Source organism: Pteronotus mesoamericanus, unplaced genomic scaffold (assembly GCF_021234165.1).
Source record: "Pteronotus mesoamericanus isolate MK-2021 breed Mesoamerican mustached bat unplaced genomic scaffold, CSHL_Meso_final contig_25, whole genome shotgun sequence".
In the NCBI taxonomy this organism is placed as follows: domain Eukaryota; kingdom Metazoa; phylum Chordata; class Mammalia; order Chiroptera; family Mormoopidae; genus Pteronotus; species Pteronotus mesoamericanus.
The window spans coordinates 12579421-12592648 of NW_026555105.1; positions in this window are offsets into that span (position 1 = coordinate 12579421).

The window sequence follows — 13228 nt, forward strand, 5'->3', positions numbered from 1 at the left end:
GGTGAGATGACGAATCATTCTTATTTGCTCCTTTAAAAAGCCAGGGCTTGCCACAACAATGCTTAGATTAATAGGTTGGGCCTCTTCCAATGCCAGGGTCAGGACAGGCTGATGCTAGAGAAGCACCTAGAGTGCAGAATTTAAGGAGGCACTTGCTCTCCGAGGCTGGCCCTGTATTTGCACAAACCGATGGTGAGCACCTCCTTAAATTTCACACTGTTGGTGTTCTAGCCCGGTCCAATCAAGTCAGATATTGTTTCAGCACCAACTCTTACTGGAGCTTAAAGCAAATCTCATTAAATTTCTTAATGTTAAATAAATCAATTGTTCAACATTCACTGAAAGATGATGAATTTAGCTTGTGTATTGGTGAGGGTAATGCTGGCTATGCGGTGATAACAAATTAATCCTGAAATTTCAGGGGCTTAACATAGCAGATGTTTATTTCTCACTCACATTCCTTGTCCGCAGTGGCTCAGCGAGGGGGCTCTGCTCCACATGGCCACTCAGGGAGCCAGGGTGACGGAGGCTCTGCCATCTTGTAGCTGCACCATCCTCATCTCAGGATGAGGAGGGAACACAGAAAGAGAAAGAGAACCACAGAAAGAGAAGGGAAGAACACAGAGAACTCACCCCTGCCCTTCTCTAGTTTTGCTTAGAAGTAAAACGATTTATTTCTACTTATCGCCCATTAGCTACACATCATTACATGTCTCACCTAACTGCAAGGAAATTGGGAGAGGGACTCTCCCCATGTGTTCAGCGGGAGGGAGAGGGGGACCAAGATTGTCTTCTTGAAAAATATAATTAAGATCCTTGCCTTAATGAAGCTTATGACCTAGGGCTGTGTTTCTCAAATTTTATGAAGCAAAAGCAGTCATGGGGCCTTTGACAAAAATTCAGATTCTTCATCCCTACCTCCCAAGGCTCTGATTTGGAAGGCCTTGGGAAAGCCCAGACATTTACATTTTCTGCACATTCCCCAGGTAATTTAGATGCAGCTGGTAAGTAGAGCACAGCCTGAGAAGCTGGATCCAACGAGGCAATCACTGGGCCCTGCCCGTGCCACTGATGGTCTGACCCCAGAGCACTTGCTGAGGTCACGTGCCTTCACAGGGATCGCCAAATGGCTGCAAGCTTTGCTAACCTTGCTGAAGGCACAGACTTGGATAGACTGGTCTTAAGAAGGGGAGCAGGCTGTCACTGCAGGATATTCTCAATGGGTAGGCATGGCCTGAGGCATGGAATATCTGTTACAGAGACAAAGGCAGCCATGGCGGTCGCCCAGCCCCAGGGGGGCGCCTGGTACCACACCTTGGGCATTCCTTTAAGTCAGAGGGCTGTGGCACTAGACAGGAAATTCTGCAGCTCAAGCTCATGTGCCTTGGAAAAGAATCCAGAATTGAGTAGAGCTGAGAACGCTGACTATAGAGCTGATCAGTGAAGGGAGCCGTATTGTGTGCAACATCTGGAGAGACGTTTAACTTCTCAGCAGCTGGTATGAGAATTCATTCACAGGGAGGGGTCTTCTATGCTGAAAAAGCAACTTGGGGGTTGGGTGAGGCAAGAGACCAGGTGTCAGGGATGGATGGATAGATAGATAGATAGATAGATAGATAGATAGATAGATAGATAGAAGATATGATTCTGAATAATAAAGAAAAAAAAGGAAGAGGAAGGCAGAGCGGGACTGAGGGATGCCTGAGGGAGGGGTGGATGGGACAAGAATCCTAGCAGCTGAAAAAAGCATGTATTAGGTTTTTTGCTGCCTGGTGTGCAGCGAAACCATATCCGCTGTCTCCTCTCCAGTAAAATCTCCATTGCTCACTAGCATGTGGCAGGGTGGGCTTTCTTCAGGGAGGGAGGTGAAATGGCAGGAGGGCTGAGTCCTATGTCAAGACTGCAAAGCTAAGGGCAGAGGGCCACCCTCCCTGCTTCACTCTGGGTCACTCTGTGGTGCAGAGGCTCTGCCCCACCCACTATGGTCTTGTGAGAACTGCTGCCCCTGCAGGAGCAGAGGAAGAGGCAGTAACGCCCAGAGAGGCCACGAGGCAGCTGAGTGCCTGGCAGGACGGAGAGCGAGGGCGATGACTGGCAGGAGACTGCGCCTGTGAAGACAGCGAGCTACCCAGGAAGTGGGCCTGACGCTAAATGCAGGTGAGACGGCAGCTGGGAGCTCTTCAAGTACTTGCAGCAGCAGCATGTACTTACAGAGCTTGGAGCTAGTACACATACAGGAAGGAGCTGGGAGCCAGGGCAACCTGGGTGATGTCACTAAGCGAAACAGCGGGCCATGAGAGGAAACATAGTAGTAGTAATCATAGCAATAACACTAAAAATAACAGTAGCTAACACTTATATAGACCTACTATGTGCAGGACTTATTTAGTAACTCATCTATCCCCACAACTCATAACTTAAGTATCTTGTTGCCCCCAGTTTATGAGAAAACTGTGTCCAGGAAGAGGGAGTGGGTCAAGGTTACAGAGCCTGCAATAACTGAGCCATGACTTGACTTTAGGCAACGTGGCTCCAAAGTATATTCTAAACCACTGCCCCCTAACATATGTAAAAGTGCTTTAATAAATAAATGTTAAGGTGCTGAACAATGCAATATATCACTAGATTCCTGGATGTCTAGACAAGCAACATGAAAACAGAAGAAAGCAAAACCAACGCAAGAACTAAGGACTTCCTGGGAAGTAAAGAAAATGGCATCGTAAAGGTACTCCCACTTAACCTGTGACCTTCCCCTGGAGGGCACGAATGTTGACCTTGCCCAACACCTCAGCCTTGTTCCATGATAATGACGGTTCACTTCTCTTTAGCATATCAAAAACAATCAAGACTTACGAACTGCTATGAACCAAATCAAACATCACCTGCACCCAGAAAGTCAGAGAGGTGGTCAGAGAAGACAAAACAGGAGCACAGGTCAGTGCTGGGCGGGGCTTCTTCAGCACCCAGATTCAGTGAACAAGCACATGGTCTCACTACAGGGGGAAACTCAGCACAGATCGACACAGAGGTCACCAGGAGATGCAAAAAGGTCTCAGGATTGAGTATTAGAGGCTGGGCACAGCCAGGGACATGCGAACCAGCCCCAGAGAGTCAGACCAAATCTGCAGAACCCCATCCCCTGGAAGCCCCTAACCCAGGCAGGAAGGCTTTGCCCAGCTGCTGGAACATGTCATTGAAAACACCTCCAGGTGGCTCCAGGCCCAAAGATCAGAGCAACTTAGGCTTTACAGGCACCACAGGGAAGAGAAGGCTCCTTGGAGGCCATAAAAAATGTGTCCCAACAACTCTGCCACTCACAATGGTGTGGGGACATCCCCCGCAGTGTGTGAAGGCTTTCCTGATTTCTGGGTCTGCATTTTGTCGTTTATTGATGAATATATGTCAGATCTTGATCATCACACCTTCCTACAATTTAGCCTGTTTTCCTTCCCAACATGCTAAATACATGTTATTGCTAAGAAACTGAGTTCTCAGTTTACCCTGTTTTGCACTCATTTCTTAAAATATCTTGCAGAGGTTTCAATGTGAACCACAACGGTAGCCCTGTGGTTCTGAGCTGTTCTGTGAGGGAAAGAAGCGGGGTTCCTAGGAGCATCCTCAAGAGATGCTTAGCTCCCTGCAGCTGTCTCCCGGACAGGGGCTGCTTTGTGGTCACTAAATGTGAGGAGCCCAGAGGGGTCTCTGTTCAACTTTACACAAATTCAGGCAAGCAGAAACGAGCCAGCCCACCCCAACTGGGAAAGACCCTGGCAGCCCCCGCACCCTCCGCATACCTGAGGTCCAGGACAAAGGCGTCCCGGGGACCTCCCAAGGCAGAGGCTGCACCAGCCCACAAACTTGTCTGTGACCTAGTTTGAAGAGGGCTCTTGTGTCATCTTCTCCTTTAAGAATGAAGTGCTTTGAATTTGACTGGGGCAGCAAGGAATCTCCCTGAGACTGTGCCCTGAGAAGCCAAGGAAACCACTAGGCAGACTGACCCCAGGTAAACTATGTCTCTGCAGTTTGACAACCCTCCAAGTCATCTTAGCACACCCCCAAACACACAGGACTTGTTATCGGGGTGAGGGAATGAGGATGAGGAGGACCAGGCAGGCGTCTGCTCTGGAAGAGCTAGCACACACCCAGAGAGCCATGGATGTGCTGCCCGAATGCCCTGCTGTGGCTCCCTCAGCCCTCCCCACCAAGCCCTCTACCCTTTCCACCACGGAGGGGGCTGCTGAGGCGCCCTCCCCAGCCCTGGAAGCTCTCCACTTGCTCAGCTTGCTGTCCCACTTGTCTAATTCACCTGCCTCCGTGCATTTGCCCTCACACAGATGCCCTTCCATGCCTGTTCCACTGTATCCACGCTTCCAGGCCCCACTCACATCCTATCTTCTCCACAGTTCCCTCCCATGTCCCCCAAGTTGGACTCGCTGTTGCCTTTCTACACCATACCTGGTACTCCTGTTGGGAGTCTTAAAAATCTGGGGTATAACTTGAACTCATTTCCTTTTCATATGCTTGTGAGAGCACCCTGTATCCCAATCCAGGTTCCCCCACCATGTGAGCTATGTGGCCTGGGGAAAGTCACTGCACTGCTGAGCCTGTCTCCCTATTTATAAAATGAAGACTAGACTGTCTACCTTCCAGACTGTAGGGGAGAAGAAAGCAGATCACACTTACTACTCACCTATCACAGGGCCTGGCACACAAAAGCCACTCACGGGGTGTCAGCAAAGTACTATCCTACAGGGTGTAAGAGGATGGGTTCGGGGTTAGATTTTCTTGTTCTGTAACTTTCGACTTGTGCGATCTTGGACAAGCTATGCATCCTTTCTGTGCCTGAGTTCTCTGCTCTTAAAATGAGAATAACAATAGCGCCAGTGGGCTAGAGCGCCAGTCCGCTTCCCCTCCCCGCCCCCCCCAAATAGCAACTTGTCCTGTTAGCCCTTCCCACTTAAGCTACTTGCACCCAAACCCTGGTCCCAAGGTCTATTTTGTGGGGAGGGGGACAAACTAAGACAGGAGGCAAATGAGTGCGCTGTCACCGAAGCCAGTGCGGTTAGTGGGTTAGTGCCGTGGTGGAGTGTGGAATGAAGGGCGGGCATCACTCCAACTGAAGGGCCGCGTAAATGCAACCAGTCCTGGGAGCTCCCACAGGGGAATGGCTGCAGCCATCACCCAGGCCTCATCAATTTTTACTGAGTGCCTGTTTGGTACCAGGCACGCTGCCAGGTGCTAACAATATCACTCAGCTCCTACCCTCCAGAACTCACCAACCTGGGGAAAGCGGTAAATACAACTGCAGGTGCTCAGTGCAGCCGCAGGGATCTGCTCCAGGGCTGAGGCACGAGGGCCGTGTCGGAGACAGGACTGGCAAGCTGAGGCCTGGGGGTGGGGAGCCCTGGCTGGGCTGTGGCAGGGGAGGGTGCTAGACTGGGCTCTCTGTGTTCTCATCTGATAGAGCTGTCCCCAGGGATGGCAAATGTCGATGCTACCACCCCGTAATGAGGATTGGTCAGTTCTGGCTTTGGGGCTTGTACTGAACTATCCTTTTGGAAACAGCCTAACATTTGGATTATAGCGGGCCTGAATCCCAGCCCTGGCTCAGCCTCTTGCTGCCTAAGTCACCGCATCTCTCTGGACCTCAGTTCCATCATACTTCGGAACCTGGAGTCAACAATATATACCTCTCCATAGACACAGACAACAGTATGGCTGTTACCAGAGGGGAAGGGGGTGGGAGAGAATGAAGAGGGTAAAGATTGTCAAATATATGGTGATAGAAGGAGACTAGACTGTGTGGTGAGCACACAATGCAATACACAGGTGATGCATTATAGAACTGTACACTTGATAGATACCTATATAATGTTATCAGCCAGTATAGACCTTTCCTGCTGTTATGCAGATGAGGTTAAATAAACCCTGTCAGTGCACCGGGACTGGGGTACAGTGGTTAGTTGAAGGGCACACCTGAGACAGTAGTGGGCTCTGGGGGGAAATGCTGAGTAAAAACTTGAATGTGGACCTAGCTGATCTCTCGTATCCCAGACAAAACACAGGCTTCCTGAGATATGAATTTGGATGGAATGAATGCCTGATGTGACCTCTGGACACTGCGGATGCCACTTGCTCTCTAAGCCCTGTCTTGGAATCCAAGGTCACTCCCTCTCAGTGAACCTCCACCCCGAGTCAGTTCCAGAAAACCCCCATCAGAGTCCTAAAGCTCTGGCTGGGCTGGGATCAGAAACCAACGATGGCTAAGTGGCATGTGGCCACAGATTCTGAATGGAGAGAAGGTTTGGGGTCAAGGCCCCAGAAGGTCTAAAACCTACCATGAGCCCCATTACATTCACGCCACAGTTCTGATATAAGTGGAAACCAACCAGAAGTAGCTTTATCAAATAAATTAAACTTCTCATAAAATTTTTTAACATAACAAAACCATCTAATTTATCTACAGTAATCTTCCCTATTACAACATACATCATTGGGCAGGGGTGAGGAGAAGTTGGGTGTTGGGGTAGAAGGTCATGGTGCTTAACCCCTGGATAGGTGCTGAGATAGTCTCCTTCCTTGGCAGCCCACTAAGCCATCACTGTGGAGAGACCCCTTCAAGAGGAGTCTTGTCACAATGAGGTCCAGAGCTTCTCACTCAAACTTCAAATATTAGGAGAGCAAGAGAGAGCATGGACTCTCACCGTAGGAGCAAGCGTCATTGAGCTGTGAGCTTTTCTCCTCAAAAACTCCTAGCATGTTGGTATTAGTGTGAATGCCAACTTTGCTCCTACCCATCTGGCTGTAGGATCTACATATGTGCAAAGTCCCCTTAGGCACTCTAGTGTGGTAGGCCACTTCTGACATAACCCCAGCGATCTCTGGTATTCATTCTCTGGTATTTATTTCCTTGGGGAATGTCTTCCCCTTGACTGTGGGCTGGATTTCATAGCTTGCTCTTAATGAATGAAATATGACAAAGTGGTGGAATGTCACTTCTGAGATCAGGTTACAAAAGACCCTGACTTCCTTCTCGTTGGCACTCTTATTCTGGTGCTTGTATGCTGGCTCTGACGAAATAAGCTAGAGGTGTCCACATGGCAAGGACTGGGAATGGACTCCAGCCAACAGCCAGCAAGGAATGGAGGCCATCAGCCCAATGGGATTCAAAGGAGTGAATGTGCCAACAACAATGTGAGCTGGGAAGCAGGCAGTGGTCATAACCCAGTCAATCCTTCAGATGAGACTTCAGCCTCAGCCAACACTTGGCTGCAGCCTGGGAGGGGCCCTAAAGCAAAGGACCCTGTCGGACTGTGCCCAGATTCCTCACCCACAGAAACTACAAGATAAGATGTGTTGTTTTAAGCTGCTAGGGTTGGGGGTAAATGGTTGTGCATCAATGGATAACTAGAACACTTAGTATATTGATTCTAATGCCTACGTAGACATAGATAGCTCTTTTGGTTGCTCCTGAAAATGTGCTGGGACTATAATTAGGACTTAGAGTCAGGATTAATATACATAATTATTCTACAGTCAGCAACGGGGGAAAGGCAAGACAAAGAAAATGAATCCAAATGGGAAATAACCTTCTGAGGCATCACAAATAACAGTAACCAACATTCCTGGTAAGTGCTTTCTGCGCATAGATGCTCCCCAGTCATGTTATCTTGTTTAATACCCACCACAACCTGTGATGTTGGCACTGCTTCAATTCCTGCTTTAGAAATGAATAAATTGAGACTCAGAAAGGTTAAGTCATTTATCTAAGACCACACAGTGCTGAAAACCATGATTTTAACCCAGGCCTCTTTGACTTCAGACCTTCCTTCCTAACCACTGCTTTATAGCCCTCGCTAGGGTAATTAGGGTAGGAGGTATTAGTCAAATACATGGTGATAGAAGGCTTTTACAGTCTGAGGGTGAGGACAAAGGTCCAGCCCAGACTGCATTTCCACATGTGTGACATGAAGCATGGCAGTCCCCAGGGAGCCCTCCAGCTCTTTGTCTGAGGGGGTGAGTGGAGCACAATGTCAGTGAGTCTTCAGCGAGCCCCATAACCATGCAATAGCGATATGTATTGCATTTTATTTTAACATTAATGACAATAAAGAATGATTATAGGAGGAATAAAATAAAATCCCCTGAGGCAAAGAGAACTGTAGCCTAGAAATCAATGGCAGTGAAGGCTGCTGAATTTATAGTCTTCCAAGGATTTTTTTCAGATTCTTGGCCTTCCTGTACTTCTTCACTCAGCTAACCCAACGATATCTCTGGAGAGTGATTCTATAGAGGGAATCTGATTTTGTAATCAAAATTCCTTATCCCATTTTATACACTTACCCACTTCTCTGGCTTCATCTCCCACTGAGGCCCCATCCACACCTACAGGTACCCTCTGTTTTCTAACCAGATCAAACTTTGACTACTTCCTCTGGCCCCTATGACTGTTGTACTGTCTGGAATACCCCTCTGCACTTGGCAAACATCCGTTATTTTAAATATCAGTTTCACTGTAACTTCCTCTCTAAAGCTATTCTGGAAAACCTTTTGTGCTATCATGTATTTGTTATCTATTGCTGTGTAACAAACTACACTAAATACAGCAGCTTAAAATAACAAGTTTTTATTATCTCACAGTCGCTGGGAGCAGCTTAACTGGGTGCTTCTGGCTAAAAGTCTTTCTGGAGGTTATAGTCAAGGTGTCAGTAAGGTCTGCTGTCATCTCAAGGCTCAACTAGGACAGAAAGATCCACTTCCAGGCTCACTCATGTGGCTGAGAAGAGGCTTCATTTCTTCATGGGCCACTAAAGGGTGGACCTCAGTTCCTCACTGCTCCTTGAGGGCACCAGACTGCTCATGATGTGGGAGCTCATCTCCCTCAATGCAAGATAGACAGACAGACAGACAGACAGATGCGGGGGGGGGGGGGTGTCACATGTCACAGCCCTTTTATAACCCTGCCTCAGAAGTGGCATCCTATCACTAACTACTGCTATATTCTATTCATTAGAAGCAAGTGTGTAAATCCAACCCATTCTTAGAAAGAGGGGGTCACACAAGGGTGTGAATACCAGGAGATGGGGAAATCACTGGAAGCAACCTTAGAGTTTGCCTAGGACATAATCAGTTCTCATAATTAAGACATTATACTTTATTTATCCATCTTCCTCCCCCTTTCCGCCCTACAGATCGTGAGTACCTTAATGGCAGGGTTATGTCTTTTTATATACTGTCCCAATTCTGACACCTGCTAGGAGCTGGACTGGAGTACATAGCCCTGTCCCTTTCCTGCATATTGAGCTGCTCTCCTGGGACCTGCACCAGCATGGGGCTCTACGACCTGTCAACCATCACAGGAACAATGGTCTCCCTAACGCTAAGTGTCTCTCCTTGGAGTAAGTTTGTTTGCCCAAGAACTCCCTCCTCTGCCTGTCCTCTTCCAGGTGACTGAATAGGGGACAGGTGGTCTTCCTGAAGAAAGCTCCACTTCCACATGTGTTTAGGGTCGCCTTCCTGGCCAGATTGCTTGCCCCCACCTATGAAGAATCTATCCCTCCTTGTACCTTTCTCTTAACTTCTCTCTCTCTCTCTCTCTCTCCCCCCACTTTTTCTCTCTCTCTCCTCAGATCTACTTTGCTGAGTCAAATGTGCAGTTTGAAGCCAGAACATCCTGTCCCTGAGTGTAGTGGTGATATATGTGGACGATGGAAGCAGATTGCTTGGGTTAGAATCCCAGATCTGCAGATGTGTGACCTTGGGCAAGTTATTTAATTTCCCTGTTTCTCATTTTCCTCGTCTGTAAAATCATGATAATAAGAGTGTTCATATCTCATAATGTTTTATAAAGATGCTTGCTAAATGAATAAATGATCCTGTCAAAGGACGTGCCCGAATAAAATTACTATTATTAATAATCACTATCTCTTATCCTCAAATAGTGCCAAATTATTTACAAAATGCTTTCATACAGAGACTCACCCTTCTTTGTGACAACAATGCATGAGGTGGTATTTATTATTATCCAATTTTGCAGATAACTGAAGCATAAAGAGGTTAAATGTCTTGCCCGATGCCACACAGAGCATTAGTGACAGTGGGGGGTAGACCCAGGCTCCCAGACCCCAATTACTCTCCGCCACGCAGGAAGGCCCACAGTCCTCCAAGCTCAGGCCTGGTGTCATTCTTAAGTCACTGACTTTCTCATTCCCTCGTGAGGGTAAATCAACAATGAAATGAGCCGCATGCGGTCCCTGTTGATAGAGTCGGCTCCCAGTTAATATCTGAAAACCAGCATGCTGATGAGTCCCAGGAACCTTGAGCAGCCGGGGAGAGCTGGGCGGGTGCGCAGGCGACTCTCAGCGTCCATGAATGGGCTCGGACGTGGAGCCCAGGAGGTGCTGCACAGGTTCAGACTGGATCCATATCTGCCTGTCCCAAAGAAATCCTTTGCTGTCGTTGTATATTAACTCCCTGTGTTTTCCTTTTCATGACAGCTCTCCTGGGAAATGTTGTCAAATCAGTTTGTCATCTGTAAAATGAGGAGTTGGACCTTGTTCCCACCTTGAGGGAAGTGATTTTTTTAATGGTTTTCTTAAATTCATTTTTTTACAAACATAACATGAGAAAGGTGTTAAAACTGGCATAATAGCTAATAGAATAAGTATTCCAGACCAGAGTCCCCCCTGCAACTTGATCCTAGTGGATTAATGAGGGGCTCTGTGGATATGGTTGGTCAATGACACCAGCCTGATGGATTTTTCTTCCTGCACCAAGTCCAATTGAGTTGTCTGGTCCCCTTGGCTGATGAAGAACCACTAGGCGACGAGCGCTGGCACCATCCAGGGTGATGTTCTTCAAGCGACTGACCAGCCTATCAGACTGTGGAGTTGCCACAGCCTTGGGCCCTTGCAGACTCGCCAAACATCACAGGCGCTGCCCTTGCCAAGGCGCTGATTAGGAATCGCTGAGAATCCCACCTCATCTCCTGCCTGTATCTCAATGCCAACCAAAATCGTTTCCTGTCTTACCCCGAATCCCCAACCCCTGACTAGTGCCTGGTGATGATGGGTTTTAAGGTCTCCTGATGAATGATCTTTGAAGTCTCACCCTGCTCCAGAATTTAAAAACACTGACAACAAAGACAGACAGAAAAATAAAACTATTTTTAAAGAAAACACAATAACTCAATGAGTACAGCTACCTGCGGCCACTCATACAAGGTTAAGCAGGCTTACGTATCTCAGCAGATTCTGAGGGTACAGGGAGTTCTGTACTTAGTCAGCCAACGTCCATGTGATGATCCTGAGTCACGGAGAGATGGTTCAGTCTTATTGAAGGAGGCATTGCTGGTGTTGCATGATTAACCACGTTAACTAGAGAACCCCTGTGCTGAAGAGATGATCTGTTGAAGACTATTATCTGGTAACAAATAAAATCACAATAAATTGAACTCCACTGACATTGTTTGCTATCTATTGTGAATCAGATACTGCGTGAGTTCTGATTCTCTGAGAAGCAGACACCAAGATGGGATTTGACTTGCAGAGCATTCCTGAGGAAAAAGGCCTATGAAAGATTCAGGGAGCAAGAGCAGTTGGGGAGAGCCCTCCTACAGAGATGCAAGTCTGACACCCATGGCACAGGGAAGGCAGGATTGGGAAGGAAGAGCTCAGATCACATGCACTTTTGAGACAGTGTCAGCCAGGACAATGGAAAGCACCCAGGCAAAGGTTGCCCCTTGGAGGAGCTCCCTGTTGAGCAAGAACGGCGTGGCTCTAGCACCCCTGGACTGTTTAATCTTGGGCTGGAAGCAGTGCAGGCGAAGCTTGGCCTCAGCCTGAGGGCCAGGAAGAATCTGAAGGCACAGTGAGGAGGCTGCCAGTCACCCTGCAACAGGTTCCCTTGAAGAGAGTAGCACGTGCCCATGGTGGCCACAGAGGAAGGACCTGCATAAGATCCAGTGCTTTCCTTTGAAGAACTTTCTTTCCCTTAAAAGAAGATCATGAAGAGGGAAAAATATATGAGAAGGGATACTCATAGCAGAAAAGAATGAGACATTCACTTATTTCAGCAAAGGATGGTGACTCAGAGAAGCTATGAGACAGGCCATGACCACGGCCAAAGTGTCGAGGCAGCATGGCTGGAAGGCGGTGGCAGGAGCCGGATGGCTGGGTGGGCTGTCCTAGGGGGAAGAACAGGTTTTAAGAGTCAAACTGCATCAATCTGGGATGAGAGAGCCTCAAAGGGGTCCTAAAGTCAAAGTGCACAGATTCATAAGGGGGGAACAGAAGGTGGAAATGCATTTCTTCCTCAAGTCCCTCAACCAAGGAACAAGGACAGAGTTATTACAGAGCAGATGGGAGGTGGGGGGGCTACTCTACACTGAGGGTTGTCACCTTTTATAGCCCCGGGCAGCTGTCCCTTCCAGGAGAGGAATTTTTCCAGGCATGTAACATTTCCATAGGACAGGGAAGGATATACTTTTAAGGAAAACTAAAAAAAAAAAAAAAGTTGGAGAAAACTTTCTAAAATGAATGGACTAATACCCTGCCTTCTTAAGCACCATTTAAATTCTTCCAGGTAAGTCGGATGAGCGTGCTATGAGCGTGAATGACTATGCTCAGATTCATCCAATAAAGTGCGAAGAACTATTTGCTCCTACACCAAATGGCTCCAAATATTTCATTTCTGAAATTGCCTTGTCACCTTTTCCCTCTGCTATCAAGTAATCGGCGAACTCCTGTGACTGCTTTCAAAGAATTTGCTTATAGGAAATTTAGACACACTATTCCTTACAACTCCTCTGGGGTGGAAAAGCGGACGGCCATTCTCACCGGAATTGTATTTAATATGAGAGTAAGAATGCTCCAAATGAAGAGCTGAGTTCTCTTCTATCAGCCAGTTGATTGAGCCATTAGGAGTCCATGAATTCAATGACATCAATTTGTTGCCACAAACATGAGTTTGTATGTGTGTTTTGAGGATGAGGGGAGGGGTGCTGTTTATTTTTTTTCCTTGGTTCTGAGATATATTCTAGGTAACTGAGGTTGCTGACCAAGTAACTGCTGGGTAAGTGAGGCCCTAGAGGGCCTCATCAGGATGGACAGTTAAGGGAAATTAGGATGCTCGGAACTTTGCTGTCCCACGAATATTCCTGGGCCCCCAATTTGCAACAGAATAACTGGCATATAGATTTGAGGGCAACTTTGCAATGCTTATACTCACG